The sequence below is a fragment of the Dipodomys merriami genome, unplaced genomic scaffold (genome assembly GCF_024711535.1).
Source record: "Dipodomys merriami isolate MVZ:Mamm:240054 unplaced genomic scaffold, mDipMer1.0.p SCAF_70, whole genome shotgun sequence".
In the NCBI taxonomy this organism is placed as follows: Eukaryota; Metazoa; Chordata; class Mammalia; order Rodentia; family Heteromyidae; genus Dipodomys; species Dipodomys merriami.
This window is the reverse complement of record NW_027206291.1, coordinates 556,101-566,989: the sequence shown is the minus strand read 5'-3', so window position 1 is coordinate 566,989 and position 10,889 is coordinate 556,101. Positions and strand designations below refer to the sequence as shown.

The 10,889-nt window shown below is 53.5% G+C and overlaps 1 pseudogene; it reads left to right on the top strand.

The window, feature by feature from the left end:
• Window positions 1-3,672: 3,672 nt before the first annotated feature.
• Window positions 3,673-10,889, top strand: LOC138817564 (zinc finger protein 791-like; annotated as a pseudogene).

The window sequence follows — 10,889 nt, the reverse complement described above, 5'->3', positions numbered from 1 at the left end:
ACTATCTTTGCTTTTACTGGCTCCAAATCATGATCCTCAGAGCTAAGCCTCCTGAGTAGCCAGGATTACAGGTGTGAGCCACTTGGGGGGGAGGGGGTGGCACCCTCAAGGACAGTATTCTGGGCTCAAGTTCAAGCCCCCAGACCAACAAAAAACAATTTTCGTTCTTCAAATATGCTGATTATGATTTGTAAGCTAGGTGAACATTTCTATTTATACATTTGCCTTCTGCTATGCTGATAGTATTTCTGTAGTCTCTCTCTACTATGGCCTTCAGAATTCAAGCACTGACTTGGTAGATATATATAGATATATATCTATATATATACTTTTCAATTTCCTATGGCAATATACTGAACTTTCAGGCTGTTTTGTAGTGAGTTGGTAGATGTATAATAGTTTTTCAATCATAGTAGGGATTTTATTTCCATTTGTCCTTTTTTAATCATGATTTGCTAACCTCATATATGTTTCATATTTTTTAAGTACACATAATACATATGGACTTGAAAGGATTGATCATTATGTTCACAGAATTTCTCCAGCATGACTTTTCCTGTCTTCCAAGCAAACTGTGGCCACTGAAGGCTTCCTACATTGTTTACATGTATGGGGCTTTTCTCCAGCTAGAATTCTTTCATGTACGCCAATGGAACCGTGATGCCTGAAGACTTTCCCACAATATTTACATTCATAAGGTTTCTCTCCGATGTGAATAGTTTCAAGTCATTGAAGGAAGGTGTAGAGTCTGAATTTATCACATTGCTTATCAGTATGATTCTTCATGCATTTGAAAAGACAAGGATAAATGAAGGACTTTGCACCTTGTTCACATTCCCAGGGTTTTGCTTTGAGTTCTTTCATGTCCTTGAAGGTAACAGAGACTGAAGACTTTCCCACATCACTTGCACACATAGGGTGTTTGTTCCAATGAGCTTCTTGTGACTGAAGTAAATTGTTTTAACTGTTTCACCAGTTTATATACATAAGAACTTCTTTTCACTATGTGTTCCTTTCTGCACTTGAAGGTATCTGAGACCTTTGAAGGCTTTCTTACTTTGCTCATATTAGTGTTTCTCCAGTGTAGTGTTTTTTCCTATCATTGTTTTCATTCATAGCACTTTTCTTCACTATGATGTCACAGACCAGAAGGTAACTGAGAGATCTCAAGGCATTATCAGTTTATGTCCATAGGGCTTTCCTTCCATAGAGTTCTTTCATGCCTTCCAGGCATCCCTGGAAGCAAGCTTTTCCACAATGTTTACAGTGAGAACATTTTTCTACCATGTAGGTTCTGCCACTTTTTTTGTTTCGGTTTTTTTGTCAGCTGTGAGGTCTGAACTCTGGGCGTGGGCCCTGCCCCTCAGCTCTTCAGCTCAAGGCAGGGGCTCTACCACTTGAGCCACAGTGCCACTTCTAGCTTTTTTTCTGCTCATGTGGTGCTGAGGAATCGAACCCACGGCCTCATGCATGCAAGGCAAGCACTCTACCACTGAGCTACCTTCCCTGCCTCTCTGCCACGTATTTGAAAGGAACTAAGACAAGCAAGGACCTTTTCATTTTGTCTGCATTCACAGGACTTTTCTGCAATGTCATTTTGTTTGTTAACCTATTTGAAATGAACTGGGAAATTCAGAAGCTTTCAAATACACCTTACATTAATAAGGTCCATTTACATTGCAGGGTGCTTATGTGAGAGTAATGAAGGTTTTCCCACATTGTTTGTATCTATATAGCTTTCTCCATATTCCTCATAGTCATCTGGCTAGCAAGAGTTAAGAGAAAAGGTCTGCCTATTAAAGGATGAATGACACATGAAAACAATTCCCACACACTGTACATTCATTTGCTTTTATTCCATCAGAAAACTTCTTGTTCATATTAAGACTGAAAGTAAATGGATCGATGATACTGAAACATGGTTTCCACAGAGATATTACCAAAACAGCAACATGCATATGCGCTGTTTCTTAGTACTGTTCCCAAACTCAGTACTATTTGACAAATTTTAAACATCTTGTTACATTGAAGTATATATTTCTGGTGAAATTTTGCTCATGTAATTCAATTTAAAGTTGTGCTTATTTGTTCTCTTTCCCTGTTTTAAAATTTCATAACATAGCTGGGCACCAGTGGCACATGCCTGTAATCCTAGCCACTCAAAAGACTTGACTCAGAATTGCAGTCTTGAGGCCAGCCAAAACCTAGAAAAGCACATGAAATTGTGTCTCCAAAGAGACACAAAGAGCTGAGAATCAGTGGTTCACATCTGTAATTCTAGCTACTCAAGCCACTGAGATCTGAGGATCATGGTTGGAAACCAGCCCAGGTGGAGAACTCTATGAGACTCTTATCCCAATTAATCACCACAGAAAAAGCTGGAAGTGGAGCTGTGGTTCAAGTGGCAGAGCACCAGCTTTGAGCAAAAGGAACTCAGGGACAGCGACCAGAACAAGAGTTCAAGCTACAACCTTGATAGCTCTGCCATTTCCTGCCTAGACTCTAAAGCACAAGGACATATAATAACTCAGAACAATGGAACAATGTAGATTGGGAGACCATTTGGGACCATCCTTGGGAATATAGTCCAAAGATGAAATGAGGAAAACAAGCTGGAGACCACAGACTAGAGATGGGGGAAGGTCTGAAGAAACAGCAATTCATTTTCCATCATAGAAAGGAGACTGAAGGGAGCCTTGCATGCTGGGCACCTTCACGTAAGGGATTTCAAGTTCAAGGCCAGCCTGGGATACCTGGGGAGACGCTTGTAAGAACCATGTTAAGCCGGGCGCTGGTGGCTCACGCCTGTAATCCTACCTACTCAGGAGGCTGAGATCTGAAGATCGTGGTTCAAAGCTGGCCCGGGCAGGAGAGACTGTGAGACTCCTATCTCCAATAAACCACCAGAAAACCGGAAGTGGCGCTGTAGCTCAAGTGGTAGAGAGCTCGCCTTGAGCTGAAGAGCTGAGGGACAGCGCCCAGGCCCAGAGTTCAAGCCCCAGGACCGACAAAAAAAAAAAAAAAAGAACCATGTTAAATTAAACAGTGTTAATTAGACCCAGGAAGAATGAAATGTAACTGGAACAAACAAGTCCCAAGTAACCTGAGAAACAGGTACAGAACCTAGGAATGGGGCAAACTGCAGTCTAGCATTTACTGAAATTTGCAAAGTAAAAATAGGGCCACGCTTGGAAGACAGGATCTCCCTGTAGAGAAAAACTCCAGGATAATCATTAAAAGGAAAAATTCCAAAGATAAATGCTTGAAATAAATTAGTGCGTTAAACACCAAGTTACTAGAATTTGGTAAATAAAAGTGAAACTCAGAAAGGGCCAGAAAACCTGGAAGGTGGTTTGATTTTTAGTTGTGATAAGAAATTTGGAAGGGTTGGGAGGGTGGCTCAGTGGTAGTGTGCTCGCCTCGTATGCATGTGGCCCTGGTTTCGATCCTTAGCACCCCATAACCAGAAAAAAGCCAGAAGTGGCACTGTGGCTCAAGTGGTGAGGTGCTTGCCTTGAGCTGAAGAGCTGAGGGACAGCGCCCAGGCCCAGATTTCAGCCCCCACAACCGACAAAAAAAAAAAATTTGCAATGTGGTTTTTGCTTCGAGACATCGCTTTGCTTATAGAGACTGTCATTGCCATTTTCACTACCTTGCTTCTCTGATGGGAAAATGTGGGTTAAGGACTTTGCCTTGTCACTTATGGCCTCGGTTAGTATAATGACTTCCTTCCCCCATGGATCTTGCCTTTAAATACCCTGAGCTATTTGAGTTTATTGCTCTTCTTCACTGTCTTGGTATAGTGGAGGTCGGACACCGTGGCCATTGATTCCTAGCCCTATTGAGTGTGGGTGACTCCTTTTGTCGATTACGGGTTGAGTCGCACGGGTCCGGGGAAGTTGCGCTATTTCACCGTGTCAAAAGAGCCAATACAAGAAGAAGCCGCGGCAGACGGGGAGAGGCTGGGCCAGGGTCACACCCCACACCGCACCTCCCGAAAATATGAATCGTGAGGGGAAAACGAACAGCCCGGGGACCCCACGAACCCCGCCTGAGACGCCCCCCATCCTCCACACAGCCCGGGGACCCCACGAGCCCCACCTGAGACGCCCCCCATCCTCCACACAGCCCGGGGACCCCACGAATCACCTGAGACGCCCCCCATCCTCCACACAGCCCGGGGACCCCACGAACCCCACCTGAGACGCCCCCCATCCTCCACACAGCCCGGGGACCCCACGAGCCCCGCCTGAGACGCCCCCCATCCTCCACACAGCCCGGGGACCCCACGAACCCCGCCTGAGACGCCCCCCATCCTCCACACAGCCCGGGGACCCCACGAGCCCCGCCTGAGACGCCCCCCATCCTCCACACAGCCCGGGGACCCCACGAACCCCGCCTGAGACGCCCCCCATCCTCCACACAGCCCGGGGACCCCACGAATCACCTGAGACGCCCCCCATCCTCCACACAGCCCGGGGACCCCACGAGCCCCGCCTGAGACGCCCCCCATCCTCCACACAGCCCGGGGGGGCCCCACGAACCCCTCCTGAGACGCCCCCGATCCTCCACACAGCCCGGGGACCCCACGAGCCCCTCCTGAGACGCCCCCCATCCTCCAAACAGCCCGGGGACCCCACGAACCCCGCCTGAGACGCCCCCCATCCTCCACACAGCCCGGGGACCCCACGAACCCCGCCTGAGATGCCCCCCATCCTCCCACACAGCTGGGGGACCCCACGAGCCACCTGAGACGCCCCCCATCCTCCACACAGCCCGGGGACCCCACGAACCCCGCCTGAGACGCCCCCCATCCTCCACACAGCCCGGGGACCCCACGAACCACCTGAGACGCCCCCCATCCTCCACACAGCCCGGGGGGACCCCACGAACCACCTGAGACGCCCCCCATCCTCCACACAGCCCAGGGACCCCACGAGCCCCGCCTGAGACGCCCCCCATCCTCCACACAGCCCGGGGACCCCACGAACCCCTCCTGAGACGCCCCCCATCCTCCACACAGCCCGGGGGGGCCCCACGAACCACCTGAGACGCCCCCCATCCTCCACACAGCCCGGGGACCCCACGAACCACCTGAGACGCCCCCCATCCTCCACACAGCCCGGGGACCCCACGAACCACCTGAGACGCCCCCCATCCTCCACACAGCCCGGGGGGGCCCCACGAGCCCCTCCTGAGACGCCCCCCATCCTCCACACAGCCCGGGGACCCCACGAGCCCCGCCTGAGACGCCCCCCATCCTCCACACAGCCCGGGGGGCCCCACGAGCCCCGCCTGAGACGCCCCCCGTCCTCCACACAGCCCGGGGACCCCACCAGCCCCGCCTGAGACGCCCCCATCCTCCACACAGCCCGGGGGGCCCCGCCTGAGACGCCCCCCCATCCTCCCACACAGCCCGGGGACCCCACGAACCCCGCCTGAGACGCCCCCCATCCTCCACACAGCCCGGGGGGCCCACGAACCCCGCCTGAGACGCCCCCCATCCTCCACACAGCCCGGGGACCCCACGAGCCGCGCCTGAGACGCCCCCATCCTCCACACAGCCCGGGGGGCCCCGCCTGAGACGCCCCCCCATCCTCCCACACAGCCCGGGGACCCCACGAACCCCGCCTGAGACGCCCCCCATCCTCCACACAGCCCGGGGACCCCACCAGCCCCGCCTGAGACGCCCCCCATCCTCCACACAGCCCGGGGGGCCCCGCCTGAGACGCCCCCCATCCTCCACACAGCCCGGGCACCCACGAGCCCCACCTGAGACGCCCCCCATCCTCCACACAGCCCGGGCACCCACGAGCCCCGCCTGAGACGCCCCCCCATCCTCCCACACAGCCCGGGGACCCCACGAGCCCCGCCTGAGACGCCCCCCATCCTCCACACAGCCCGGGGACCCCACGAACCACCTGAGACGCCCCCCATCCTCCACACAGCCCGGGGACCCCACGAACCCCACCTGAGACGCCCCCCATCCTCCACACAGCCCGGGGACCCCACGAGCCCCGCCTGAGACGCCCCCATCCTCCACACAGCCCGGGGGGCCCCGCCTGAGACGCCCCCCGTCCTCCACACAGCCCGGGGGGCCCCGGGCGCTGGGGCTCCGGCAGCGCCAGGCCGCGCCCGCGACGCCCCGGACCGGAAGAGACCTGAGGGGGCCCGAGGGGGCCGAGGCCCACACGCACCGCGTTTGTCTTCGGGCCGCCCCGCGTCCCCCTCACGGCACCCGCGCTCACGGCGGGCCACCTCCACCCCGGCCGCCTCCGGTTCGGACGTCAGGCGAGATGCGCAACAATGGCCGTGGGAACCACGAGGCGCTTCCGCGCTCCTTCCGGTACGCAGCCACAGCCACTTCCGGTGGGGCCTGACGGACAGCCGCTAGGGCCCGCCCCCGTTGCCGGAGCAACCGTCCTGTAGCCCGCAGGAGGCGCCAAGGGGAGCCTCGGGCTCAGCCCCCAGATACATTCGCGGTCGAACAACTTGTACTCAGGATTCTGGGTGGGACTCGGCTTCCACCGAACTCGGGGAACAGCACAGGTGAGTGAGCATTCGAGGCTTTTCCACCTGGAGTTACCCATGACGGATGCACGGTGAATGGAGGGTGAATGGTGAATCCGGCCCCGCTCCACTGGACCGACGGGAAGGGCTGGCGTAAGGCCTGTCCCGGGCTGTGTGGCCTAGGCCCCCGAAACTCGAGATATGCCTACTTCAGTTGGGGCGGAAGGGAGAAGAGAACAGAAGAGAAAGGAGAAGAGATCAGTCGTCTGTGGCTCAAACCTATCATCCTAGCTACTTAGAAGGCTGATTCTCAGAATCGCAGTTAGAAGCCACCCAGGAAGACTAAGCACCAAAAACAAACAAACTGGAAATGGAGTTGTGGCTCAAGTAGTGGAGCTCTAGCATTAAGCACATTTGGAAAGAAAAGTAAAAGCTCAGGCCCTTCTCTTTCTCCCCACAACCCCCCCCACACACACACACCCATATAACCTGCACAGAGTATTTTATCTGTCCTCTTATTTGAGCCTCTAGTTCATTCTGCACCGTTGACACTAGGTGGCGATCTAAGGCTGCTATACACTTGGAGACCTAGAAACTAGGCCATGCATAGGTGGACTGCTGGTGACTTTAGTGTGACCTGAGCCAATCCAGGGAAGGCAGCCCCGCTAGTGGCCACCGTCCTGTAGCTAACTCCGATTAAGCCTATTTGACTGTCAGGGAATGTATGTCATTCCTCGGCACCAGCTCATTTTGGACAATTCTTTCAAGTCTTCCCTGGAAATTCATGCAATATCATACTGGTTTTAGGTGGTATTACTGTTACCTTTTAGGACACTTTACTCTGCAAATGACCGTGACAGTTACCGATAAGATGACCTGATGTGCATATTGCACTACATCCTGTGTCCAAATATATATATAGAAAAGCTAAATGATGAAGCTGGCGCTGGTGGGGCTCACGTCTGTAATCCTAGCGACTCAAGAGGCTGAAATCCAAGGATGGATATTCAAAAACAGCCTGGGCAGGAAAGTGCATGAGATTCTCATCTCCAGTTAACCACTAAAGAGCCTGCCGAAGTGGAGATGTGGCTCAAGTGGCAGAGCACCAGCCTTGAGGGGGAAAAAAGGCTCAGGGACAGAACCCAGGTCCTGAGTTCAAGATGAAAATCAGCACCAAAGAAAATTCTCTTGCTCCACTGGGGCTTCATCAAGGTGACTGTCGGAGGGAAAGGGGGGGAATGGAGAAGTGGCATCATCTAGAAAATAAGCCTAAATGTCTTCTCACGTTCTCGAGAAGCTGTGGGAAGACAATGGTGTCTCATACTCAGACGGGGAAAAGGAAACATCTCAGGAAGAGGATGGAAGCAGATTCTGCTCAGCATGTTTCATTTATTTATTTTTTGGTCTAGTGGGTCTTGAACTCTGGGCCTGGGCGCTGTCCCTCAGCTCTTCAGCTCAAGGCGAATGTTCTACCACTTGAGCCACAGCGCCACTTCCAGTTTTCTGGTGGTTCGTAGGAGATAAGAGTCTCACAGACTTTCCTGCCCGGGCTGGCTTTGAACCACGATCCTCAGATCTCATCCTCCTGAGTAGCTAGGATGACAGGCGGGAGCCACCCGCGCCGGACCTGCTCAGCATCTTATTAGCTGTCAATCAATGGAAACCGAGGCCTCACGGTCACCTAGGGAACGGAGGGCGTGGCCACGTACGCCATAGTGCGTATTGTGTCATTGTCGCCAAGGGAACCGTGGGCGTGGCCAAGTTACACAAAGGCGCGTGTTACATCACTCTAGGCTTCAGCCACGGTCCACCCAGGCGGCGTCCCATCCGAAAGTCACCAGGCAGGTGAACGCGGGACCCCGAAGGGTTCTGGTGGGGAGCCGTGCTCCGGGCTCGGGCCTCTCCGCGTCCCCTCAGGCGCCACGGGGTGCAGTGGGCGCGGGTCGGAGGCCGTAGCCGGGACCCCGCTTCCCGTCCCATTCCGGCCCTGAGCGGCGACCCGGACCCGGCCGGCCGCGGCCCCAGATGCCTGTGATGGCGGGAGAATCGTGGAGAGCTCGCCTCAAGGCCCAGAGTTCAAGTCCCACAACCGACAAAAGAAAAGTTCATTCAGCCAGGAGAATTTCAGCATTTCCCATGACCCCAAGACAATGTGGTCAGGCAGATTTCATCACAAACTGGATTTCCTGGCTTCTTGCATACAATGATAAGAATAGACGGACACAAAAAGCAGATGAGGTGACGGCAACATCGTAGCGCACACCTGTAACCCAGCACTTGAGGGGCTCAGGCAGGAGGATCTTGGGTAACTCATGGCAACCAAAACAGTAAGTGTTTGGCAACTCATGGATCTGAGGAGAGGACACACACATTCTCACACACACACACATACTAGGTGCTGATGGCTCTGGCCTGAAATCTTACTCAAGAGGCTGAGATCTGAAAATCGTGGTACAAAGCCAGCCAAGAAAGAAAATCCCTGAGACTCTATCTCCAGTAAATTACTCGCAAAAAGCCAGAAGTGATGCTGTGGCTCAAGTAGCAGAATGCGAGCCTTGAGCACAAAGACGACAAAGGACAAAGCTGAGTTCAGGGCTGGGAAGGTGGCTCAGTGGTAGAGTGCTTGCATGAGGCCCTGGATTCGATTCCTCAGCACCACATAAACAGAAAAAGCTGGAAGTAGCACTGTGGCTCTGTGGCTCAAGTGGTAGAGCGCTCACCTTGAGCTGAAGAGCTGAGGGACAGCACCCAGGCCCAGAGTTCAAGCCCCACAACTGACAAAAAAAAAAAAAAAACAGTTCAAGCCCTAGGACTGAAACAACAACAAATCAGGTTTTGATTGGTTGTTTGGAGAGATTTAGTTTACAACAGAGGTTCACCGTGAGGCCCAGGCTGGCCTGGACCTCGTAATACTACTGCTGGGATTACAGGTGTACACCACTTTACAAGAGCTCTAAGAAGAATGTCTAATATTTGTCAAATTTGTCAAATAATAAACAAGCATTAGGAACGTGTCTCATTTTTTTTTTTTTACCACAACACTGTACCCAAGAGAGACTAAAGAGGCAGAGGCGCTGGCAGTCAACTCCCAGATGTGACCAAGGACAGCATGGGAGGGACAGCATGTGAATGCCACCGCTGTGGGAAAGCCTTCAAGCTCCATTCTTCCCTTAGGAGGCCCGTCAGATCTCACCCTGGACCTGATCATCTCAGGGGTTAAGTGTGGAGAGAAGCCGTACACAGGTAAGGAGTGTGGGACCGCCTTCAGTTCCTCAAGTCCTTTCAGAGACAGGAGAGCGCCCACACCGGGAGAAGCCCTACAAGCACAGCCAGCGCGGGAAGGCGTTTGTGCAGCAGCGGCCCTGGCAGACCCACGAGCATGCGCACGCCGGGCGAAGCCCCAGCTGTGAGCGCTGCAGCAAGGCGCTCAGCTCTCACCAAAGGATGCACGCGGGGGAGAAGCCTTATGAGTGTGCAGTGTGGGAAAGCCTTCGGCTGTCTCAGTTCTATTCAAATCCACGTGCCAACCCACACCGGAGAGAAACCCTGTGGATGTGGAGAATGTGGGAAAGCCTTTGTCTCCTGCACGAGCGTGCCAACCCACATGCTCACACACAGTGGAGACACACCTTACAAGTGTGAGGCGTGTGGGAAGGCCTTCATTCGGCCCAGTTTTCTATGCATCCATGAGCAAATTCCCACCGGAGAGAAACCTTATGGATGGCGACAATGTGGCAAAGCCTTCCAGGGTTCTGCATCTGTTCAGATCCACAAAACAACTCATACTGGTGAGACACCCCATGAATGCCAGGAGTGTGGGAAAGCCTTCAGTGCATGCAAGGGCCCCCAGGGAGAGAAGCCCTATGGATGCAGAGAATGTGGGAAAGCCTTCAGCTGCCTCAGTTCTATTCAAATCCACGCGCTAACCCACACCGGAGAGAAACCCTACGGATGTCAACAATGTGCGAAGACTTTTCAATTGTCCCCTGGCTTGGAAATCCATGAGAGAAATCACACGGGAGAAAAACCCTATGAATGCAAGCAGCACAGAAAGCCTTCATTTCTCTGGAGAACTTTCAGGAGACACGTGATCACCCACACTGGGGATGGACCTCACAAACGTGGGGAATGTGGGAAAGCCTTTATGTTCCTCAGTGCATTTCGAACCTATGAAAGGAGGCGCTCTGGCGAAAAGCCATACATATGTACACAGCGTGGCAAAGCATTCAATTGTTCATCATGTTCAGATCCACGAGAGAACACGCACTGGAGAGAAGCCCTATGAGTGCAAGGAGTGTGACAAAGCGTTCATCTATCCCACCAGCTTCCAAGGCCACATAAGAATTCACATGGGGGCTGGGAAGGTGGCTCAGTGGTAG